Here is a 25,632-nt window from a genome sequence, read left to right on the forward strand (position 1 = left end):
AGGACTCAAAAAGAGTCTTTATGTTTCTTTGATTAGCAGAGTAGTCTGCCCCAGGTCCACCTTTGCCTGTGGTGCCTCTGCAGGCTTCTCTCTGAAAGGTGAATGAAATCCTGAGCACTTTCTTTGGCCTTGGTCTCCACTTCCTTCTGATACCACATCCCAGGACATGTACACCTGTGTGCTGAACTCCAGTGGAGGGGCACAGCTGTATCAGTGGGCAAACACTGAGAGTACCACTAGCAAGCAGGATATGTGTGGTTTCAAGGTTTTCATTTGTTTTAAAATATATTTTAAAACATATTTTGTATGAGCCACTCCATAATAAATGTGCTTCATATTGAAAAATAAAACCACAAAAAAATTTATATTTTCAATCTTTCTAACACTTTCTTATAAGCAAATAGCTAAATCAGTACTGTTTTCCCAAATTTAGCAAGCAAGAATTACTGCGCAGTATATCATGTTGTTATGACAGCTGATGATCTAGAGCAAGTGAAACCTGTAAAGATGAAGTACACAATTCAGTACAATGCACTTTATTCTGTTAAAAAGAAAAGTTATTTTTTCCTTTGCAAATGAGACAATATGATGGGGAAATTAAATTAAATGGTGATGTTATTCCCTGAGGGCAAAACAATTCCATTCAATAAATTAATTTTACATCAGTAACTTTTTCTTTTCTTGAAACTGACAGTAATAACCTGACAGCTTAAAGCTCTAATAAACTTCAAGATCAGTATGACTACTTTACTTGTAGAATGTGGAAGTCAGGAGTATCACAGGTATGATAATCACTCTCTGTTCATCACAAAGTGGAGAGAATCTTCCAAATTCAATTTAACTAACTGCATTTACTTGATGAAACAGAGAACTTAAAATAGTTTTTGACAGCATGTGGTTTGAGTATCCTAACATTCCCATTCTTCAGGAAGGTCTGTAAACTCACTGACATTTTATATTAAACTATTCTAAATAAATAACACTTGAAATATGGAAACCTATTAGAGAAAGAATTCTATCATCCTAATGAAAAAGAAGAGAAGAGGCAAGGGGGAGGGGCCAGCACTTGATGCAGACTGGCATTTAGATAAAACCAGCAAATACTGCTGTTTGGACCCATGACTTGTGAATGTATTAGGGCCCCTAAATATTCAGCAATTGAGCCTATCTTCAAGCTCCTATTCATAATGAATACTGGCAAGGGGAAACTCCAGCCTTTGTGTCTTAATTTCTCCAACTCAACCTCTGCTATTCTCAAATGAGCCAACAAGAACAAATATTAACCCCCAGGCATAGAAGAAGTCATCTCTTTTACTATTCTTCTCATAAAAACTTTATGTTTCTCTGAAAGTATTTTATAGCCATGACAGAAAACATTATCACTGATTCCGGTAGACTCACATTGGTTGAAACCTGGGAATTCAGCCAGAACTGAAGAGAAAGTCCCCTTTTGCTTCCTCTCCAGGGTATGACTTCATTGCTAGAACTTTTGCACATACACACCATCCCCTGGATAACAAACTGGATGTATTGTGCCAAATACCACTTCACTTATCATTTTTCATTTTCAGATGATACTGATAAGTGATTTGTGAATGTAAGAGAAAATATTAAATGAAATAAAAAAGAGTTGCTCAGTTTCTTTGCCACGTTGAGTGGTTCCAATTAAAGGTTGAAGGAGTCCCGCTGGTTTTTCATCATTTAAGTTTATGACATAGCACATATCCCAGAAGTCCCAGGGTCCTGAACACTCAAAAAGAGTTGTCACCTGTGCATCCAAATGGATTACAGATGTTTGCTACTCTGCAAAATTGTGGGTCTCTCCAAGGTAGGAGGCATGTGCTGCCTGTTTTGTGGAAAGTACAATTTAATCGGTATGGTCCTATAGTCCTTCACAAATCATGTTAGACAGTGAACAATTAATCCCAAATCTTAGCTTGACAGCCTTTACTACAGCTAGAGAGTTATATTTTTAACTGTTTAAGGCAGTTAGTGCTACACATTTTTCAGCTCAAGCTAACAGACTGCTCAAGCTTTTGTCATCTTTACCATCAATCAGTCTAACACAGAAACCCATGTATTTAATGGAGTATTGAAGTGTCATGTATAAAGAGGAGAACATTTCTGCTCCATGGAGTCTCCATTCCTCCCTGTAAAGAGAAGAGATTTAGTTGCCAGTGCTTCTGTGAATGGTTATGCAGGAAGGAAGGAGGCTCTGGTTTTGTTTTTATTACTGAAACCTCTAGTGCCACCAGAGATCACATAAAGCACCCTCAGTCTTAACTTTTCAGTGGGAGCAATTGGTTATTTTGTTGCCTAAAATTTGAAAGCCAGAGTGGATGGTGCATTTTCTGCTGGACTCAAATGAACAATACCCACTACAATTTTGCATTCAAAATGGATTAGCTATTATCTTTCACTTGGAGGATAACCAGATGCAAACGGGCCTGAAAAGGTCACACAGGTGATTTCAATTGGAACCTTAAGGCAATTTTAGTCCTGCATAACTACACTCAGAGGACTTCTTTAATGGCCCTATTATAGGTATGATTCTGTAGCAATATAACTGACATTATAACAATACCTACACTGCTAGTTTTATATTTCACTTAAAATCAACAGTACAAAATTACCACCGTTACTTAGAATGAATGATAGGTATCCCTTTTTTAGTTGAAAAACAATAAAAAGAACTTCATCAAAAACTTCTATTAAATGTCTAATGTGGATTCCTCCCTATATAAAGTTTAATTCAACTTCATACTCTTACCAGTTTCCTTAGAGTGTAGATCAGTTATTCTCCATGCATGCATTCATTCACTGATCAATAAATTCTTATTGGATACTTAATGTGTGTCAGGCATGACTCTGTGAATCTAGACACAAAGAAAGAAAATAAAGTAAGAACTCCTGTTCTTGGAAGTTTATAGTTTTACAGAGGTTAGTGAGGTTGCAAATGATTAGAAGTGAGGTGCAAATGATTAGATAGTAAATGATTTTGACCTTTGGGGTTATATGAAAGTGGTAATAGCAACACATAAACAAACATGTCAAACTGTGTTCCAATAAAACCTCACTTACAAAAACAAGTGCAGAGCTGGATTTGGTCTGGGGGCTATAGTTCAGTGAACTGCAGCATTTAGTTTGGGAGTCAGACAAAAAAAGAATACATGAACTATGTATTAAGAAAAAAAAATAGGAAATAGTGATATTGTGAGGGGATGTGTGTGTATTGGTAGAGAGGTTGCAAATTTAGATCCCGTGGCCAGTTTTTTCACTCGAGTGAAGGCCTAAAGGAAGTGAATGAATCACGCTGATATCTGTAGTAATAGCCCTTTAGGCAGAAAGAACTGCAGGTGCAAAGGAGCTGAGGACTTTATTATGATTTAGATTTAAAGTGTCCCACAAAGTCTTGTGAGTTTGGAAGGTGCTTGGGATGCTATACTCATCATTGGAGTCATCCATTCATGAGATTTCAGAAGGTGGGGCCTAGCTGGGGGTGGGTAATAGGAGTGTGACCTGGAAGAGTACAAGTACATTCTTGTCCCTGGTCTCTCTCTCTCTCTCTCTCTCTCTCTCTCTCTCTCTCTCTCTCTCTCTCTCTCTCTCTCTCTCTCTCTCCTTCCTGGCTCCTATAGGATAAACAACTGTCCTCTACCATCCCCTCAATCGTGCCATTTTTGCGTTGGAGCCAACCAACACCGACTGAATCCTTTGAAAGCTGCCAACCACAATCGAATCCTCTGCAAACTATGAGGCATAATAAAACTCTCCTCGTTTAATGTGTAGATATCAGTTATTTTGTACCAGTGATAGGAAAGTAAATAATACAGAGGTGCTTCAGCCAAAGTGATAAAGGGAAATAGGTAGGAGCAAAAGATGACATCAGAAAAGATATCAAGAGAGAAGCAGCAAATGTGAAATGTAGATCTATATGAGTGATTATAAGAACTTTGGTTTTTCATTTGAGTAGGATGAGGTGCTTTAGTATGGATTTGAGTAGAGGAGTAGAATGATCTTCTCAGCTGATGTCCTGGAGAAGTAATTGCAGGAAGGCTAGGGTACATGCCGAGACCAAGTATAAGATTAGAGTGGTCACCCAGTCAGGAGCTAGTGATGACCTGAACCAAGCTAATAGTATTAGAGGTGATGACAAATGATGGAAACTGTGCTTATGGTTTTAAAATAGAGCCAAAATTTCTGGAGCATTTGTGAGATATACAAGAAAGGAAAGTGTAAAAAAATGACTCCAAGGTTTTAATTTGAGCAAATGGAGGAATATAATTGTTATTTACTGAGATAAGGACACATGAAATAATAACAGAGCCTGTCAGGGTCAGTCATAGTTTGGCATGTAAAATTTGAGATTTCTTCTCTTTTAAAACATTTAAATGGAGACATCACATAGGCAGTTGGTACTGTATACAAATGTGGAACTGAAAAGAAACTTCTAGCAGGGATTATATATTAGAAAACTGACATCATATTGATGGTATTAAAAACCATGAGACTGGATGAACTCACTAAGAAATGAATGTAGATAAGAGAGAACTATCTGAGATTGAATCTAGGGATGCTCTCATGTTGACAAATTTGAAAGATTATAACTAATAAACAAAGGGTACAGATTCCCCCTACATTGAGACTCTTTAGATATAGGTTTACTGCAAACTTAATTGACAGCTAAGTTTAATGGAAAATATTTTACATAAGTTAAAGAAAAAAATGCTTTGTTCCTCATTGAAATCTTTATATATGTATACTTACAGGACTAAAAGATACAAAATACATGAAGCTTCTCACTGACAGAAGACTCTAGGATTTTTTACATCTTTATACTCTGTGCTTGATACACAAAAAACTTTCATATGTATTTCTGCAGCATGATTGATTTGAAGATTGAACAAATAATACTAACCTAAGGATTGCTGTGTTTGAAAAGTATTGCTAAACTGCAGCTGTTCCACTTTATATTCAGGATTGTTCATTCTTTCCTATAATGTCTTTGCAAGTGCCATTCCCACACTGCAATAAATACAACAGCTACTTGTTGAAAAGTGAGTCAACTGTTTGTTAGATCTTGAACTACTGAGAGTATATGAAATTGTAGAAAGTGGTGGGTGGCAAGATGGCAAATGAACATATCCTCTTCTTGATTCTGCAACCTTTATATGATATTTTCTTGGCAAAACAATCTTTTTGGATTCAGTTTTTTCATCTATAAACTACATTTGCTAGCATTCCCTCATAAGTCCTTTTTGACTTTGAATCGATAAATTGTTTTGCCTTGGTTTAAAGTTTTCAAATGATACTTCTTAATATTTCCTGGCAATGTCTATATATGTAGTGAATTCAGTATTTTTTCCAAATATTTTACATAGACTTTCAGATATGCCTATAGGTACTTTCATGTTTCACATTAAATTCAAGGGGTATGTGTGGTTCTCCATTTTAATAAATGCAGTATCTTCTAGATGGAATATGTATTTTCACTATACAAAAGCAACGAAATAAACAAGGAAACTTTTCAAACAAAAGCAAAGTGGATGCCAATGATAGTTAGTTAGTTATTGCTCCAGGGACCACTTACATCTTCCATTTTTCTCCACACTCTTCTTGTGTGCTCCCAGATTGTGTCCTAGCTGGGGTTGACAGCCGTAGTCCAGATTTCATGACACACAACCCATCTGAGAATTGCCTGTGTGAGATTCAAAGATATTACCTGTGGTGACAACTTCTTTATAAGTCTCTTTTCAAACTTTAGGTTGTGTTTGAATGTGTTTTAACCATTATTTGCTATGGTCTGGTGTGTGATTGGGGTGGATGCTTCTTACAGGTGCTATCTGGATTCCTCCTATAGTTGAATTCTCCAGGAATGTGTTCTCTGTACCTATAAACAGGTTTGTTCTGTTGGCTATTTCTTCTTTCTATTGTTTTAGTCAACACCGTTTCTGAGTTTTTCTACTTAAGTGAAAAAACAAAACAGGTGTTTTAGGGGGAATGGTGTTTTATCCATTTCAGTCACTTAATCCCTCCCATCCGTATCTTTAGAGTAAAGGTCATAAATATAGTATTTTGTGAAACCTGTTATATATGATATTACATACTATGTAATTCATTGTATTTCAAGGTATATACTACATAGCACATTGTGTTTTAAAGGTATGTTTTGATTAGCAAAACAAGTTTGAAAAGTTTATATTCTATGTTGAACCAGAATGAAAATATTTGAGTTTATCTTGGTCAAATGGAATGAACAAAACCTCCTGGCTTGAGCACATGGGTTGATAGTAGGATACAATTGAAACCTCAAGGACTGGTGGGGGTTGGAAGCAGAGAAGAGAAAGATAGAATAGCAATGGAGCAGGAAGGAATTCAGAGTGTCTGTTCAGGTTAAAAAATAATTTAATGGGCTTAGTAAATAAATATATTGCTGCAACCTTTTGACATTTAAAGCATTTAGCTACAGTTCTTCCCCCTTTTCTGATAATAAATCAGACTTATATCCTTTTTAGACATGGCAGAACATGATGATACAGTTACATGTATGAAGGTTAAGGTTTGGGATTACTGTATTTGGACAGTTGTTTCATTAAATATTCTCCCAATGAAATACACTACAGGAATGAGTTAGCATTATGTCACCATGTCACCTTTACTATTTGTAGACTATGGAGAGATATGGAGTGAGAGAAAATTAAGTGCAAATATTTATGGTCTCAGCAATATTCTTTAATTGAGAATGGAAAAAATACAAAAACAAATGTGATCACAGAAGAGCCTTTGGGAAAATATAAGCTTTTATAATAGAATGGTGTTTTTATTTTGAAAGTTTATTCAAAATCTCTCAATTAATTTTTACAGGAGATATTATGCAGGAAAAGTCATGATGAGTAATAAATATTCATTAGAGAATTTTAAATAATAGTGGATTTCTCCCTGTGAAAGAGTAAAGATCCAGGAACAACATAGTAGCACTGGTAGAACAATATCAACAAGAGATCCCAACAAGAAATCTGGCTTTGAGAAAGTAATAGAATATGATATCAGATGATACACAAATAGATGGTTTGGGAAAAAGAACAGAGCAAATGATAAGGAAAGAATAATATTGAACCACCAGAGTAATGGTACAATAACAGAATGTCTCAGTAACTTTAAGTGCAGACAAGCATTGACCTCTCCACTGCCTAATACATCAGCATACACTTTAAAGAAGACAACTCCTAGATAAGAAATACTGTTGCTCTAGAAAAGGCCTTCACTGTAGAAAAAATCAAGGAAGTATATCCTAATATCTTGATCCCAGACAGAGAGAATATAAAAGGTCTTCTAAATTTAAGGTAAGTTTAGAAAAATTTTGTAAGTTACTTTGGTTGAGATTAAAGACGAAAATATCAAAATGAGTTTTGGCAAGAACTCATGAAAGATCAGGCTTAGCCAACCAACCTTGAAAAAGTTGAGAGGCATGGATACTCTCCAGGATACTCCCTACTTTTACAGTTAACTTCAAATAGAAAGTAGAGAAAGTAGGGCCAGAGATTTAGCTCCAGTGGCACCACTGCTGCCCTGCAAACACAAGATCCTGAGTTTGATCCCTGGTACAAAAAGAAAAAGAAAGAAAGGGAAAAAAAAGCATTATAAAAAAATGAAATGTTTTTTTAAAAATAAGAAAAAAAACAGACAGTATCTCAGTTTAGATTTCTTTTTCAGTAAAGTCTATAAATAATAATAGGCTTACTATTCCCCATTATCTTAAAACAGTTGGCATTGGGAGTTTATAATTCTTTTTTATGAGGATGAATGGATAAGGACATCTCCCACTTTTACTCTTTTCTCTGGCATGCATTTAATGTTATCAACCTTCTACTTAGCAGTACAGACAGAATTGAATGTACATGCTGACAAACTGAGAAAGCCTTGGAGGATTTCCTTTTTAATGTAAAGGGGAAAAGAGGGACAACTGGTGGTCATTGGAAAATTGGTGTGAACTTCAAGACTGATCAGATGGAGACAAGAAGCAAATGGTTCAAATCATTCAACATAAGTTATAAAATTCCAATTAGATATTTCTCGTGGGATTGGTGAAATCTTAGGAAAATGTATACAAAGCAACTGAAAAAGATGTAGAATTTTTTATTCTTCTATTGTTCCTAAAAAGCACCACAAATATAGCTGCTTAAACAGTACATATTTATTGTCTCCTAATTATTGTCTCAGAGGCATAGATTAGTTGGGCTCTCTGCTCAGTCTCATAAAGGTACACTCAAGGTTGTGGCTGGGGTGTATTCTCATCTGGAATTGAACATATTCTACTAATATCATTTGGATTGTTGACAGAATTTGAATTACGAGCATTTTATATATTTGTTGTCTAGTGGTTGAAGGACTAAAGCCATCAGCTCCTGGGAGTGACTGCTCTCCAAACAAAGTTCCCAACATAGTTGTTTGCTTGTTTCAAAACAAGTAGGAGAGCAGCTCTTTCTTCTGTGTGGGTCTTGATTAAGTCTGGCTCACTTGGGATAATCTCCCTTTTATTAAACCAAAGTTAACTCACTTGGAACCTTAATTGTATCTCCAAGATTCCTTCATTTTTTAGGAATGGCATTTCTACAGATTACAAATCTCGCTCATAATTGGGAGAAGAAGGTGTATTGAGGCTGTAACATTGGAGGGTAGGAATTGGGGACCATTTTAGAAATCTGTCTACCATATACGCCAATTATGCTTGCAGGTGAATCTCAAATAATAATCATTTTCACTATTCTATGAGCTCTACCAAGCTCAAGCTCCTTTTCAAGGTCTAATGAATTCTAGATACTTGCAGTAGGAATATACACTGAAAGTACATTGTGTTGAGCCTGGAGTCTCTGAGATACCATGGGATTCAGAGAGATGGTAGTTACTGTCACTGAGTGAGCTCTATCAGTAGTTTTGACTGGTTGCATAAACTCCATTCCACCTCTGATGTGTTGTCCCACTACACCTTCACCTTCCTCACAGAGATCCTCTGTGCTAGCACATATGGGAGACTCTATAGAATCTCCTCTAGTCCTTGGCCAAAATGATACCAAATATGAAAAAAAATAGGAGCTGAGGGTACCATACTTTGGCTGGAGATTTTGGTACAGCCCAAGAAGGAAGGAAAATAGTTGAAGAGGAGTAGGAGATAATTGTTCTTTTCTCATGTGTTGAGAATTTGATAAAGAACAGTATTCTCTGGGTCAAAGCACAACCATTTAGATAACACTCTAGACATATTGTTCCATAAGGATCCTTGATTTAAGAAACTCAGTCTACCACCCAAAAGCATAAATTTGGTAATTGCACAAATATTAAAGTCAATAGCAGTATCTGCACACCAGATTGGTGATTCTTTCCTTAAGCATGCACAGATGTCAAACTTCTCCATGTACTAGTCTTGAGGCTAAATTTCTTCCCAGTTTATAGGTCCATTTTGACCAAAGAAGAGATTTGGAGAATCACTCCTTTTGAAATAAATCTAAATAGCAGAAATCAAAGGTTTAGAATAATGCCTAATACTCCCAAGGAGGCTTTTTCTTTTTAACATAGGAGAACTACTGTAACTTTAATACATCTGCTGGATATAACTAGACATGGTAGGAGGGGCAGAAAAGTCTATAAAGATCCATCTAGACCAGGCCACTTAAAATGACACTGTTTCACAATCTCTGTTTTGATTTTTAGAAGGAACTTCATTACCAATAGATCTATATCTTGGGGTTAGTAACATAAAAACAGATTGAGAAGGTCTAACTCAAGATGCAGTTAAGTAGAGGAACAGATTTTAAGACCCATGCTCACTGGAAACCTTGGAAAACTATCATTATCAGAAAGAACACTGTGACATTTCAGAAATTTTCCTGAGTTTTGGTCAGGGTTTGGGATCTTGTGCAAGATTTGCGGATACGTCAATAAAATTAAGGAGCTGTCAAAAGTGATCCCTGGATCTATCAGTATGCCTGTTATAATGAATGCCACTATAAGATGCAATCTCAAATCCATGACTATCAGGAATATGCAGCTAATCATGGAAAACTGTTATGAAAGGGAAAAGATGCATGCCAATCCTGAATAATAATAATAATGTATTAATAATTAGTAATATATTAATAAAATATGTTATTATTATAAAATTCACAGTTTAAAATTAGTTACATTATCCAACGAGGTTTCAGTTCACTGTCAGCTTGCTCCAAGGCAGGACCATGTGGCAGAAGCTTATGGTTTGGGAGAGTTGCTCACTCATGGCATGGCAGAGAGCAGAGAGTGAATGAAGGAAGGAATGGGGAAGAAACAAACCCTTACAGGCCACACCCCCAGTTACCCACCTCTTCTGACCACATCCCACCTCCTTATAGCAAGTAAGCTGGACTAATCCACTGATTATTACATCCCCATGATCCAATCACCCCTCCCCAACCCCCCACCAATGAATGCATGAGGATTTGGAGGGATATCTAGATATAATCCATAAAATTCCACCTTAGCCCCCCCAAAACTCATGTGCATCCTTGTAAGTAACGTAAATCTAGTTTATTTTTAAGAGTTTCCAAAGTCATAATAGTTTCCGTATTGCTGAAAACTCCAAACGCAAAGTCCCTTCTGAGACTTTAGCAAACTCTCAGCTGTAAGCCCCTGTAGAACTCAAAGGAAAGTAAACAGTACATACAGTGGGACTAAGTAAGAGGCAGAAATAGGCAGATAGAAAAGCATGGGATAAGTGAACCCAAAACCCAGCAGCAAAAATATTAAATCCCATGTTTACATTTCTAGGACCCAGGACAAGCTGTGATGAGATGTGAACTTCTAAGGGCTGGTATGGCCTTACCTCTATGGTATTGCCAGTGGTTGCAGTTCTCATGGCCTTTCTCTTGGGCTGGCTTTTCACAGTCCTTATGACTTCCCTCAGATATTTCACATTTCTGGCTTCTCCAGTATTCTGGGGTCTTCACTGAACCTTCAGCTTCTCTCTTATCACTTTATGCATTGTCTTCTCAGTGGCAAACTGCCTGGTCTCCCATGCCTTCTTCTGAAATCTCGGTCAAAGACTCCCTGACCCCACAACTCTTGCATTCTGCATGATGGTGAAATCAGGATGACATGGATGATGCCAAGGTCTGCTGCCACCAGCTCAAGCACAGATAGACATTTTTAAGGTAAAAATGCAATGGCACTTAACTCAATGTGTAGAGTGGGGCATCTCCTACTGCTTCTTCAGGAGGCAACTCCATTCCTGGACTATAATTAGGAAGTCACAGACATAAGTCCTTCAGGGCCTTATGCCATTTTAGACAGGAATGCAAATAATTATTTTGTTAAAAAGATTGACTATCAATTAATCAGAAAAAGCTCTCTGAGGAATTCTGACGGAAAGTGACCAATATGGTGACTATTCAAAACTAGGTAGCTATGAGCAAGGAATTAGAAGTTACAGCACTGACAGAATGCAAGCCCACTTACTTGGAAAAGGATTATGTGAGGGTAATGGTTAATATTGATTGTTAACTTGATTAAGTTGGGAAACAGCTAGGAAATTAGTACAGCATACTTCTGGCTGTGCTAGTGAGGGGTTTCCAGAGACAATGGGCATGTAGGGCAACAAACTGATGGGGGAGACATGCCATAAATATAGATAGGGATACTATCCAATAAAGTGGGGACCTGGAATGGAAAAAATTGAAGAATGAAGAAGCCTACTAATTCGGACTCTTATCCTCCTTCTCTGCTTGCTGGCTTCCATGAGATGAGCAGCTTTCTTCTGCTATGCCTTCCCACCATGATGTTTTCTGCTTTACTATTAGGCCCAGCAAAAATGGAACCAAGTGAGCATGGACTGAAATCTCTGAAACCATGAACCTATTTTGTTTTTCTTAACCCTTCCTCTTTTAAATTATTAGTTTTTCAGTATATTGTCACATCAAGGAAAAGATGACTAGCACAGGTGACCTACGTCTTTGGAAAGACTTAACTATTTCCAGTTGGCAGAGAATGTGACAAGACTCTACCCCATTAATTAACTCACACTTTTCTGTCCTCACCCACAATAGGAAAGGAATATCAGCTTGATAGCACTTTAAATTTGCCAGTGGGAATAATTATTTTCCATGATCCTCACAGAGTTTCCTGACTCTGAGTAATGGAGGAATCTGGAATGAAGTAGCCAGGTGAATAGCCCGTGCCATCCTTGGCCATAGGTATGGAAAATAACTTAAGAACTTTAGAAAAGTATAAATAAGGACCAAATGTATCATAGATACTGTGAAATAGGAAGAAACTGATCAAATTGAAAGGGGCACAAGGGAGGGGGAGAGGGTAAAAAAGGCTGGGAAAAGAAAAAAATGAGAAACGAATGATAAAATGGAAACAGAACTCTTGTAGATAAGAAGTGGAGGCAGGGTAGAAAGGAGGGGAATGGGAAAAATATGAATCAAAGTATATCATGTACATGTATAAATTCCATATGATCAATGTGATCATTATATATATATATATAAATTATACCAATAAACTTAATTAATGAGAAAAAGAACTTTAGAGACAAGGCATGACTGACTTGAACTCAGAAGATGGAGGCTTGACAAAACTGAGATACTAAAGAATGGAAGGAGATAGGGCCGGGGATTTGGCTCAGTGGTACCGCTTCCTGCCTGGTAAGAACAAGGTCCCGAGTTTGATCCCCAGGACCAAAAAAAAAAAAAAGAATGGAAGGAGGAATAGAAAAAAGGTGAAGAACAAAACAAGGGACTGTGATGTCATCTGTACTTCCAAGACTCATGTTTGAAAGAATAAAATCAAATCATTGATGGGCAGCAACACTGTAACTTGTGTCATTCTCCCATTTCAAGCAATAAATTATATAAGATTCTTTGAAGCACTGAAGCCTGTACAGCCTTCAGACTTTTCAAGGCTACCTGATTTTCTACCATTATTCTCAGAATTTCACTTTTTTTTTGAGTATAGTTATTGTGTGGTTCAAATGAAGTAACAAATGACATCAGTTGTTTAGTTGGACAATGAGCATGTGAAGGATGATCTCCATTTCATACTTGGATTCCAGTTGTTGCAGTGGTAATAACTTTAGTTTATCAAAAAGATTTCAGCAACAGCAAGATTGGATACATACACAGTAATACATCTGCTTTTAGGAATAAGGTATATCTATATACACCAAATGTGGATGAATTAAATGATGTTTGAAATGACCTAGGACACTTTTCAATGCAGTTGAAGTTGAATAACTTTTTAAAAAATTCTTTTATTGGTACATTTTAGGTATACAATATGTTTACATGTATCATTGGGTGCTTGTACCTGTACATGATGTATCTTGGTTCTTATTTTTCCCCCATTACCTGTGCGCCCTTCACCCCCTCCATCCTTCCCTATTTACATAGATTTCGTTTCCATTTTTTTTTCTTTTTTCATAATTTTTCCTTTTCCTTCTTTGCTTCCCCTTCCCCTCCCACCACCGCTACACCTTTGTACTTTTGCCTATTTCAAATTATCAATTATTCATTTTAATCCTTATTTACACTTTCAGTTTCTCACACTAGAGAAACTATTTGGCATTTACACATGTGTGTCCTACTTATTTCATTTAAGAGTATAGCCTCAATAACTTTTTATTAAATATTCTGTATTGTTAGCCATTTTGAAAACTCCATCTTATTGGATTCTCTCTCAGTCTTGACACCTTCATTTAGGGATGGGTTGAGAAACTGCAAAGAAACATGAGCAGTATTCCTATGACAAGAACATGATCTTTCTCCTCTCATATGCCTACAGGCCTAGGAGAAAACATCTTAAGTTATTTCAATTATTATAGATTGTAAAACAGTATTTCAAATTTTGTCATGTTAATTTTCTATTGAAACTATAAAATTCTCTCTCTCCTTTGAATAAAGAAATATAGTAATAGAAGCAGTGAGACACAAATAACAAGGCACAACATATGAAGATATAGTATAGTACTTGTCACCAAGACTAATTCAGAAGTTTTTGAATGAAGAATATTTTATGAATTTATTTTCAGTATAAATTTAAAAATGATTTTATTTAAACAGAATTAGAAAAAAAATTAAAAATAAACAGAATTAGAATGTAAAATGCAGGAGGAATACTATTTAGAATTTTTAAACCTTAATTTCCTAATGAAAACCATACAAAATTCTTACCCAGTGATTATTTTATATAAATGGATGTGGTTATTAGTTCATGTATTATATATTCATCTATGATTTTTGGGGGGTTAGTGCAAATTTTAAACAGTATTTATTTTATTTTTATTAATTATACTGATACATTTAAGGTATACAATATAATGACATTCATTATTGGAAATTTGCACCATTACATAATCCATCCTGGTTCTTATTTTTTCCCCATTTTCCTGCCTTCCCTTCAACCCCTCCACCCCTTCCTATCTACAAAGACTTTGTTTCCATTTTTTCTTTTTCTCATATTAATTCCATTCCCTTCTTTCTTTTCCCCTACCCCTCCCATTTCCCCTTCCCCTTTGCACCTTTTGTTCCTATTTCACTTTATCTATTATACCTTTTAGTCTTTATTTACACTTTCAGTTTCTCACACTAGAGAAACTATTGAGACATTTATAGCTAAATGGATGGACATTGAGGTGACACTCTTATGTGAAATAAATAGGACACACGTGTGTATTCATCCATAATTTATAGCTGCAGTATTTCAGGTTTCTGTACAAAGCTACAACATTTTCTCCTATGATATATTGTTAACATATCACCACCTTATAGATAGTTTACATATATGCATATATGTATACATATGTATATAGAGAAAATAAAAGATAACATTTAATAGGTTCTAGTTCAATCAGTTCTGATTCACAGACTTTGCCAGGGATGCCAATCTTATTTGAGACTGTAATACTCTATAATTGTGTATGACAGCTTTCAAACTGTGGTTTTATATGTATGATATATAATGATATGAATCATAATAGATGGAATATAGTATTATATATGCAGTCTTCTTAACAATTACAACATCACATTTCATAGTTAAATGTTGACTCTAAAAAATTAAAAATAATAAAGTTGCTCAAAATCTATAAAAATTGATGAGAAATAATGTTAAACATGTACTGCAATGATAGGACCTCTTTTTATCTTCCTTTTTGAACGGTCCTATAATTTCTTGATTAAGTCTCTGAACTCCTCTGTCTCCAGAGTTTCAGTGGTAAAGTAGGAGTCTATTAACCTCAACAAGGATGTGGTCAAAAGATATAAAAATAGCTCATTTTGAATGCTGATTAATTGGTTTTATAATAATATAACATAGTGGTGTAGAGTATAATATGGGTAGTTTAGGGCCAGGGATTTACCTCAGTGCTTCTGCTGCCTGCCTCGCAAGAGCAAGGACCCGAGTTTGATCCCCAGTACCAAAAAAAATAATATGAGTAGTTTGAGTATGAGAAATATGTAAGCACATGATTTTTGGCCTTGCTTTTCAGCTAAGGCTCTGCAAGCAGAATATGAAGCCTGGTATAATGCATGAGAAGTGTGTGTTTGTGAGTGTATGTGTGAGATAAAATGTGAGTGAATGTGTTTCTACACACACAAAGGTATAAGCAGGTGTTGGCAAAGTATGCCTTATGTGCCTGAGATTTTCTGAGAAAATTTGTTGATAGAATGAAGGATTCTTTTTGTTGACAGGTTAAAGTCAGTAAAGCCCACAGTGCTACCTTAGTCAAGTGCTTTAGGAATATGCCAGTATGTATGAGCCTTGGTTCCTGACTTTAAGAGCTTAATCTCATCAGAGGTACACAAGTACAAAAGAAACAGAACAAAACACAATATATAAACTTCCAAATGCCCCCCCCATTTTTGTGTACCAGACGGAGTGCAAAGGGGAAGATGATATACTAATAATGGTTAACAAAACAAGAGAAAGATTAATGTGGGCTAGAAGTGGGATAAATGTATGGAATCACAAGAATTTAAAATAGGTTAGAGAAGGCTTAGATTGCGTGTGTGTGTGTGTGTGTGTGTGTGTGTGTGAGAGAGAGAGAGAGAGAGAGTGTGTGTGTCTATCTGTCTGTTCAGTGGAAGGTAATCAAAATGACAGGAATGAACCTTCTCCACCAAGAAAAATCCTCAAAGCACAACAAAGCAGTCATTTATTTAACAAAGGAGAGTACTGAAAATCTCCAGCTCTTTGTCAGGAGTTGAGGATACAAAGCACACATTTCCCTTTTTGTTATCACTTATTTACAAAAAGGATAAGTATATTCTTGTTTCAGAGTTTGATTTTCAGATCCTGAGGTAACCACACTCGAATCCCAGTGGGCTGACAAGAGTTTGTCAAAAACCTTGGGTAGTTTCCTTGAAAAGTAACAAAGAAACATACATAAAGTTCACCCAAATTTCAGCTCTAACATATTTAAATCATGTTTTTTCTTTTTTTTTTCAGGACATGTAATTAATTATCTTAGGATTTGGTAGAGTCACTAATTGCTGTAATTTCAGAAGTAAAGGTTGGGAGGATTCTGAGGCAGCAGCTTGCTGTGTGAATGTCGGTATTAATGGTAACCTAAGAGCCCTTTTCATGCTTATTCATTCTAGTTGAGGTGTTGCCTGCTAAGTCTCTTCCCCTGACCCTGGGCTCTGAAGGTTCCCATCCTTCAAAGGCATTGCTGAAGCCTACTAGTGTTTGTGCTTATCACATGGTGTTTGTGTCTGTTTCCCCCACCAGACTGTGGATTTCTTTACTTTTTATAATTATGACTAATACTACATCTAGCACCCAGTGGATTCCTATGTGTCTTTGCTGCCTACTGTCAAATAATTTTGACTCCTTGGCCAGAAACTTTACATGAGCCTATAGGAACAAGTCATAAGAACCAACTTTGGCCCCTGTGGGATTTGAAGAGGCAAATTTGACAGTATTCTTGACCACTTAGGTATATAAGTTTTTTAAACATATATATCTTACTCTTTTATTCAGTAGATATATCACACTGGTGCAAAGAGGGAAAAGATGACAGCCCATACCAACAGAATGGAAGCTTTGAGAGAGCAAGGGGGAGATGGAGAGATTCACCACTATATAAAGTCTAAGTAAATCCTCTGCAAACAAAGTACCATAGTGCTCATGCTCACAGCAAGAGACAGGTTCTATAAGTAATGATCTGGGCTTTGAACCCTGCTGTGAAGGGTGAGTCGTTCCAAATCAAAGGGTGTGAAAGGGCTGCAGTTCTGTTCTACGACTCTGGCACCGATCAAAGCCTTTATTTGCTTCTGCTCTTTCAAAAGGCAAGCTATGAATGGCAGATTAGTGCCGTAATCCTCATATGTTCAATTCATCCCATTCCAAATTTAGAATACTGGGATTTTCTAACACCTCCAGGATGCAGAGCCAAACTATACCTGTGGGTCCTTTCAATACAATAAACTTTCATGTATCTGGTTGTCAGTGGTTTACAACTGGCTATCAAAAGAATACTTATTTGTGAATCTCAATGGACAGAACTCCCTAAAGCGTGCCCCCCCGCCCCCACTCTTTCTCCTAATATATTTAAACAACAGTAAAACAGAAACAAGACCACAAGGATAGGACAAAGCAGGAAGATCATCCTATTATACTGTCTGGTACAGCTCTGGGGAAAATTACTACAATCTGGCCTGCTTTAGGCTTCTTTCTGACTCTCCATTCAGTCTCTTCCATAGAAGTTTTTCAGTCCTCTCCAAGCCCCATACCTTTCCTTTGTGTTCTCTGTAACAGATACTCACACCCTCAGGCTGTTTTTATCCCACTCTTATTTAGGCAGGTAGCACTAGAAAGGCAACAGTGTGGCTCACACATGGGAGCAGATCGTGACTCACCTTGTGAGTCACAGTAGACTTTTATTCTGAAATAAAAATGAGGTTCCTCAGTAAGATGGTTGGGAGCAGAAGTGTGACATGATCTGATTTATGTGGCCAAAGGAATAATGGTTGTAATAATGAGAATAATCAAGGGAGGCCAGGACAAACACAAGAGGACCCACTGACATTCATCCAGGTGGAAATTACTGTGGCTGTACCAGGTGGTGGTGGTAGAAGAAATGAGAGGTGGCTGGAGTCTAGATCTATTCTGAAGGTAAAACATGCAGAATTCCCAGATGGATTTGATTTGGGATGTGAGAGAGACAGCAAGAATGCTGGAGGGATGAAGGGCTTCCCAGCCAATATAGGGAAACATGAGGTCATAGAAAATTTAAGATGTCAAAGATTCTTATAAGTAATATTGCTAGAAAACAGGTGAGAAAAGACACAGTTTTATTTTTCTGTTGTTACTTGAAAAGCATATAAATGAGATTCTTCTCTGGCTTCTGGCAATTAGAAAAGGTTTTTTACCTTATAAGCATTAGGTCGGCCACAATGAAAGTGGGCTGAGAAATAGAAATATGAGGTGGAAATAGGGACAGATTAGATAACAGTTCTCAGATTTAGAAATAGGTGGCTTTAGGCAGTGGTTCTCAAAATTGTCAGTGAATCAGACCCATAAACAAGGTTTGTTAAAATTCAGATTACGGGGCCCACCCGGAGAATTTCTGATTCAGAGTTGAGTGATCTAAAGAATATGTAACTTCTATTTTTAGTTTTTCATTACACTAACACTATTGGTCCAAAAACAATTAGTTCCCAGACAAGAATATTCTGCAGTTTAAAACTTATCAAGAAATAAAGAGCTGTTTACACTTAAGCTTGATGTTCTTTGTTACAAGAAGCTCGTAACCTTTTACAGGAGCTTATTTTGGGATAGGCAGTTCATTGTGTTAGTTTGGTATTTGGGAGCAAGATATTAATTGAGAATTATTGGAATATAGATGGAATTTTAAAATCTTGAAAAATAAACATGTTCAAGGTGGTTAATGATATGGAAATAGAAAAGTAGAATTAAGATTGAGGGCATAGAGAGAATGAAATTTGTGTCACCCTTGATTGATACATGTACTTCATAGTTATTCATTTGATATAAAAGATTTGTATACACTCAAAGCACAAGTTTTCTTTACAGTGTCTCTCCATTCCCCATCCCAAAAGTATGTGAGGTATCTGAGACTCTGTGCTAAGTACTATGACTATTGTTACACAGCTAGTACAGCACATTACACTTTGCAAAGATGGCTGCAACATTATCTTCTATCCCAAATGCTATTTTGAAAGAACTTGATACTTCCCCCATAAGAGAAGATCTTTGTTCCCCCTCCTTAGATTTAGGCAGGTTTTTTACTTCTTGTAACTACCAAAATACTGGAGGAGATACTTCATAATTTCCAAAACTTTGTTAGAAAAAGTGTTTTAAATTCGACTTTTTTAGTGAAGCACTCCTATTAAAACCCTGAGCCTCAGCCTATAAAGTCTGATTGCTATGAGGCTGCCTAACTGTGAGGAAAGTAATTGAGCCTACATAGAACACTGAATGGGGAATCCCTGAGACTACATTAAGTGGGGGATGGCCAGGGGGCACTAACTATCTCTTTGCTAGCCCCAGCTATCAAATCACCGAAATGCATGAGAGAGAAAAAGCCTTGCCCATCCATGCATGTTCTGAATGCCTGACCCACAGAAACTGAGAATTTGAATAGTGTTGTTTTACACCAAAGTTTTGGAGTGATTCATTCTAATTTGTTTAATTTTTCAAATCTGCTTGATCATAATGGAGTTCACTGTAAGAACTTTTAGAAAACTTGGGAAACAAAAGTTGAAGATTGCATATCTTAGAACCACAGGATTATCATGCTATTAGACATGCAAGATAAGACATTGGAGAGTAAAATTTCCTTTAGGGAGGAAAGGAAGGAGGAAGGGAGGGAGGGGAAGAAGGAAGGAAGGAAGGAAGGAAAGAAAGAAAGAAAGAAAGAAAGAAAGAAAGAAAGAAAGAAAGAAAGAAAAGAAGGGAAAGAAAACAAGGTGGTAGCAGACATGTTATATCTTAGAGGCAGGTCTTCCAGTAGCAAGTGCTTCAAATGATACCACATGACACTGAGAAGAACTGCCAGGATGAACAGTTTCCTTGTATCAGTCATTCTTAAATTTCTTCTATTTTATATATTCTAACCAGACCTTTAAAAACTATATATTTTGAGTCCTGCGGAACACGCTGAATCACCACGCTGCAGACAGGCAGGTCTGTGCATGCCCTATCGAGGGCCTGAGTTGCACAGAACATGCTGAATCAGCCCACTGCAGACAGGCAGTCACCTGGTTCCACACTACAAAGATGCAGAGAACACCAGACCACCAGACCACAGTACTGAGTCCCGCTGTTCTCAACCCAGAGGTAGGGGCTTCTGAGCCACCATCCCACTGCTCCTGGTCCAGAGGAAGGGGCTTCCCAGTCACCATCCCTCCCGTTGCTCCCAGCCCAGAAGAAAGGGCATTTGGGCCACCTTCTGTCCAGCTGCTCCTGGCCCAGAGGAAGGGGTCTCCAGGCCACCATCCCTCTCACCGCTCCCAGACCAGAGGGAGGGACTTCTGAGCTGCCATCCCACTGCTCCTTGTCCAGACGAAGGGAGGAAGGGGCTTCCCAGCCACCATCCCTCTTGCTGCTCCCAGCCCACAGGAAAGGGCTTTTGGGTCCCCATATCTACCGCTGCTCCCGGCCCCTGTCCCACCTCTCCCAGCTCAGAGGAGGTAATCCGTGCAGGTGCTAACAGCCCCCCACCCCAGTCGAAATGAGAAAACATGTAAATAAGTCTCAAAACCAGACTTCCAGATCACCTACAGCAATTCCAAAGGAAAATGAGATGGAACACTCTGATACTCAACCACTTGGACCCACTGAACTGGCAACAAAAGGGGATCTGGAAAAAATGAAATCAGAAATAATTTCTCACATAACAGGAGAAATTGTGCCCCTAGTGCAAGACATGATTAATAAATCTAGAGAGGAGCTGAGGAACATGATGGAATCCCAACATAAGAAACAAATGGAATCCAAAAAACAAGTGCAAATAGATTTCCAGGACATGAAAAACTCCACTGAAAGTCTACACAGCAGAATGAGCCAATGTGAGGACAGAATTTCAGATACAGAAGATAATATTGCAATTAGTGACCAGGAAAAGGAAAATTGCTTCAAAATTATAAGGGAAAATGAGAAATCAATCCAGCAGCTGCTAGATGATGCAAAGAAGAATAAAATAAGACTGACTGGAGTCAAAGAAGAAACAGGAGAGAGTGCAGATGACAGAAGAAAATTGTTCATAGAAGTGATGGCAGAAAACTTGCCCAGCAGGGGAAAAGAACTTGACATACAGGTTAGTGAAGCATATAGGACTCCAATTAGGCTTGATTAAAAAAAATATACACACAGGCATATAATTGTTAAGATTCCAGAAGCTCAGCAGAAGAACAAAGTTCTACAAGCAGTTAGAGAAGAGAAACAAATCACATACAAAGGAAAGCCCATCAGAATCACACCAGACTTCTCAATGAAAATCCTCAAGGCAAGAAGAGCTTGGAGTGACATATTCCAAGCCCTAAAAGAAAACAGCCTCCAACCCAGATTGATGGACCCTGCAAAACTATCTTTCAAAATGGATGGAGAAATAAGATACTTTCATGACAAAGAGCACCTTAGGAACTTCGTGAATACCAAATCAGCACTCCAAAGAATTTTACACAATGTCCTAGGAACAGACATTGAGGATCACAACCCCAGAAAGCAAAACAGAATGAACCCATCTGGCACGATAAGAAATTAAATGTAAAGGGGGAGAACCCAACAAAAAGATAAAGTCATGGCAATGACAAGTCAATACATTTCGGTTATAACCATCAATGTTAATGGTCTCAATCCACCAATCAAAAGAAATAGACTGGCAGAATGGGTCAAGAAGCAAAATCCAACAATATGCTGCATACAAGAAACACACTTAATTCAAAAAGAAACTCATAGACTGAAAGTTAAAGGGTGGAAAACAATACTTCATGAGACAGGAACCCAAAGAAAAGCAGGAGTTGCTATCCTCTTTGCAGATCAAGTAGATTTCAAACCAACACTGATTAAGAGAGATGAAGAAGGACACTACATCCTTGTAAAGGGAAGAATCCAAGAGGAAGAGATGACAATCATAAATATCTATACACCAAACAATAGTGCGCCCAACTATATAAAACAAATACTAACGGACATGAAAAATCATATATGCACTAATACAATTGTAGTGGGGGACCTCAACACCCCACTGTCACAAATAGATAGATCAACTAGTCTAAAAATAAGTAATGAAATACTAGAACTCAATCAAACTCTTGAACAAATGAACTTAACAAATGATTACAGAGTCTTCCACCCCACAAAATCAGAATACACATTCTTCTCAGCTGCATATGGGTCATTCTCAAAAATAGACCATATACTCACACACAGAACATGTTTAAGTAAGTGCAAAGAATTGAAGTTATCCCCTGTATATTATCCGACCATAGTGCAATGAAATTGGAGATCCATAGCAAAAGAAACTCAAAAAATTTCATAAACACGTGGAAATTGAACAACACACTGCTGAATAACCAATGGGTCACAGAGGAAATTAAGGAAGAAATCAGACAATTCCTTCAATTAAATGACAATGACAATACAACATATCAGAATCTGTGGGGCACAATGAAAGCAGACTTACAAGGGAAATTCATAGCAGTGAATAGGCATATTAGGAAAACAGAATGAGCCCAATTAAACAACCTGATGCTGAATCTCCAGCTTCTAGAAAAAGAAGAGCAGGACAACCCCAAAGCTCCTACAAGGGAGGAAATTATAAAAATCAGAGGAGAAATCAATGCAATGGAGACAAAGAGAACCATACAAAAAATCAATGAAGCCAAGAGTTGCTTCTTCAAAAGAATCAACAAAATTGCCAAAGCCTTAGCCAACCTTATCAGAAAAAGGAAAGAAAAGGCCCAAATCCATGCAATTAGGAATGAAAAGGGTGAAATTACAACAGACCCAGCAGAAATCCAGAGGAACATCAATACCTACTTGCAGAATCTATACGCCAATAAGATGGACAACACAGAAGAAATGGACAGATTCCTTGATACATATGATTTACCAAAGTTGAATAAAGAAGATCTAAAAATTCTGAAGAAACCCATATCAATCAATGAAATTGAAAATGTAACTAAAAACTCATCAACTAAGAAAAGCCCGGGCCCTGATGGCTTCACTGCTGAATTCTACAAGACATTTAGGGAGGAACTGCTGCCACTATGGTTGAAACTCTTCAATGAAATTGGAAGGGAAGCAATACTCCCAAATTCATTCCTGGAAGCAAGCATCACCTTGATCCCCAAAGCAGAGAAAGACCCAACTGAAAAGGAGAACTATAGGCCAATCTCACTAATGAACATAGATGCAAAAATTCTTAATAAGATACTGACAAACAGAGTGCAGAAGATCATAAAGAAGATTATACACCCTGATCAAGTGGGATTCATCCCAAGGAGGCAGGGATGGTTCAATATATGAAAATCAATCAATGTAATACACTATATCAATAGAGCCAAGGACAAAAACCATATGATTATCTCCATAGACGCAGAAAAAGCATTTGACAAAATCCAACATGCATTTATGTTAAAAACCCTACAAAAAATTGGAATAGATGGTCTCTACCTCACACTGATAGAAGCCATCTATGAAAAACCAACAGCCAATATCATACTAAATGGTCAAAAACTGAAACACTTCACACTCAAATCAGGAACAAGAAAAGGATGTCCACTATCACCACTCTTGTTCAATATAGTTCTGGAAACATTAGCCACGGCAATTAGACAAGAGAAAGAAATAAAAGGAATAAAGATAGGAAATGAAGAAGTCAAATTGTCATTATTTGCAGATGACATGATCCCCTATATAGAAGACCCCAAGAACTCCACCAAAAGTCTTCTAGACTTCATAACCAAATTCAGTCAAGTAGCTGGTTATAAGGTCAATACACAAAAATCAATAGCTTTCCTCTACACAAATGACAGACTCACTGAGAGAGAAATAGGGCAAATAATTCCTTTCACAATAGCATCTGAAATACTGAAATACCTAGGAATCAACCTAACAAAAGAAATCAAAGACCTCTTCTCTGAAAACTATGGCATTCTTGAAGATGATATCAGAAAATGGACAGAGATCCCCTGCTCCTGGTTAGGAAGAATTAATATAGTGAAAATGGCCATACTTCCAAAACTGCTATACAGATTTAATGGAATTCTCATTGAGATCCCAGCAGCGTACTTCATGGACCTTGAGAAAACAATCCAAAAATTCATTTGGAAGAAGAAGAGACCCAGAATAGCAAAAGCAATTCTAGGTAACAGAGACATGGCAGGGGATATCACAATCCCCAACCTGCAACTCTACTACAAAGCTACTGTGATAAAAACAGCATGGTACTGGCAAAGAAACAGACCTGAGGACCAGTGGAACAAAATAGAAGATGCAGAAACAACACCAGACACACTCAACCATCTCATCTTTGACAAAGGAGCCAAACACCCTCACTGGAGGAAAGATAGCCTCTTTAATAAATGGTGCTAGACAAATTGGGCTTCAACTTGCCAAAGATTAAAACTAGACCTATATCTCTCACCATGCACTAAAAAAAATAGAAATAGATTAAAGATCTAAATATTAAAATAGAAACTCTGAACCAGTTGGAACAGAGGTTAGGTAGAACCCTTGAAGACATCAGTGTAGGAAAAGATTTTATGAACAAAACCTTAGTTGCCCGTGAACTAGCACAAACATTCAACAAGTGGGATCTCTTCTTATTAAAAGGCTTCTGCCCAGCAAGAGAAACCACCTGCAGTGTGAAGAGACAACCCACAACGTGGGGAAAAATCTTCACCTGCTCTTCCTCAGACAAAGGTCTACTATCTCAAATCTATAAAGAACCTAAAAAGATCAGACCTCCCAAATTTAAAGACCCAATCCAAAAATGGGCATCTAAAATGAACAGACATTTCTCACACAAAGAAGTAGAAATAGCAAATAAATACATGAAAAACTGTTCAACATCACTCGTCATTCAAGAGATGCAAATGAAAACAACACTCAGATTTCACTTCACTCCAGAAAGAATGGCTGCTATCATGAAATCAACCAATAACAAATGCTGGCGGGGCTGTGGGGAAAGAGGAACCCTGCTCCACTGCTGGTGGGAGTGTAGACTGGTGCAACCACTGTGGAAATCAGTATGGAGATACCTCAAAGAACTAGGACTGGAAGTCCCATTTGACCCTGCTATTCCACTGCTGGGGATCTTCCCCAAAGAATTAAAAGAATCATACCACAGTGATATATGTGCACCCATGTTCATAGCAGCAGTTTGTAATAGCTAAAACTTGGAAACAGCCCAAATGCCCATCAACTGGAGACTGGATAAAGAAAATGTGTTTTTTTTAGTAAAACAGAGTACTACTCAGCCATAAAAAATGAGAAATTAGAGACATATATAGCTAAGTGGGTGCACATTGAGGTGATACTCTTAAGTGAAATAAATAGGACATACGTGCATAAATACCGAATAGTTTCTCTGGTGTGAGAAACTGAAAGTGTAAATAAGGACTAAATGTATAATAA

General features: G+C 37.3%; 1 long non-coding RNA gene across 3 annotated transcripts in view; it reads right to left on the reverse strand.

Annotated features, from left to right (window-relative positions):
* Positions 1-248: 248 nt before the first annotated feature.
* The window catches only part of LOC106010867 (uncharacterized), a 1,054,961-nt gene continuing 1,029,577 nt past the window's right edge, over positions 249-25,632 (reverse strand). For 2 of the 3 annotated variants that reach the window (XR_015441535.1, XR_015441536.1), the window contains 3 exons: positions 5,591-5,698; positions 2,771-2,876; positions 249-2,150 (listed from right to left, as the gene is read on the reverse strand). This is a non-coding gene — a long non-coding RNA (uncharacterized LOC106010867). The remainder of the gene's footprint in view (positions 2,151-2,770; positions 2,877-5,590; positions 5,699-25,632) is intronic. The other variant, XR_001184576.3, reaches the window with a different exon arrangement.

Source organism: Heterocephalus glaber, unplaced genomic scaffold (assembly GCF_053883595.1).
Source record: "Heterocephalus glaber isolate CG9 unplaced genomic scaffold, H.glaber_assembly_v1.0 deba00001523, whole genome shotgun sequence".
NCBI lineage: Eukaryota > Metazoa > Chordata > Mammalia > Rodentia > Bathyergidae > Heterocephalus > Heterocephalus glaber.